Genomic DNA, 734 nt, shown 5'->3' on the forward strand with positions numbered 1-734 from the left:
TACGTAGTATGGAACAGCGTCCGCCAAAAATTAGCCCAGAGGAAATCACCTTCGCAACAGACGGCACATGAAGGCACATTTGCAGAATTACGCCAAATGGAGGGGCAGCAGCGCGAATTATATTGTGCCGTCATTTTATGTTCTGTTTTAAAGAATTTTCTGCAAATCACATCCCCATCAGACTCGTTCGTCAATTTGGACTATCATGTTTTGAACTGGGAGTTCCCAGTATGGATAACTCGGCCTCAATTGTGATATATATACAGATGCGCGTATTCTGTTATAATTTCAAATTTATTCGTGCATTTTTGCAGCGCGGAACTCATCTTATGCCATAAGATATGGAATCAATCACTCCGCGAGAGCGACAGAATTTGATGGTGAGGGATGAATTGACTCGGCATCATTATCTATGGTCAGTCTTAGTGCGTCTACTCTCGATATTGGCTTTCTGGCTTCATGATATTTTTTTTTTATGGTACTTGGCAAAGCGTATGAAATAAATTTTAATATATCCAACCAATCATATAACTCCTGTGACTGTTTTTATTTCTCTTGTATTAGTGTATGTATTCCTCACATTCCTGTAACCCATTATTCTGATTCTCCCAGCAATAATGTGGAATATCTTTCGTCTATCCATTCATGCAATTTTTGGGTGTGTGTGTGCTTCCTTTATATTTCTACATTATTATGCAATCCGTGCCTCGGATAACTTGCGCATTAAAAATGTC

This window comes from Plasmodium inui (assembly GCF_000524495.1).
Source record: "Plasmodium inui San Antonio 1 unplaced genomic scaffold supercont1.92, whole genome shotgun sequence".
In the NCBI taxonomy this organism is placed as follows: Eukaryota; Apicomplexa; class Aconoidasida; order Haemosporida; family Plasmodiidae; genus Plasmodium; species Plasmodium inui.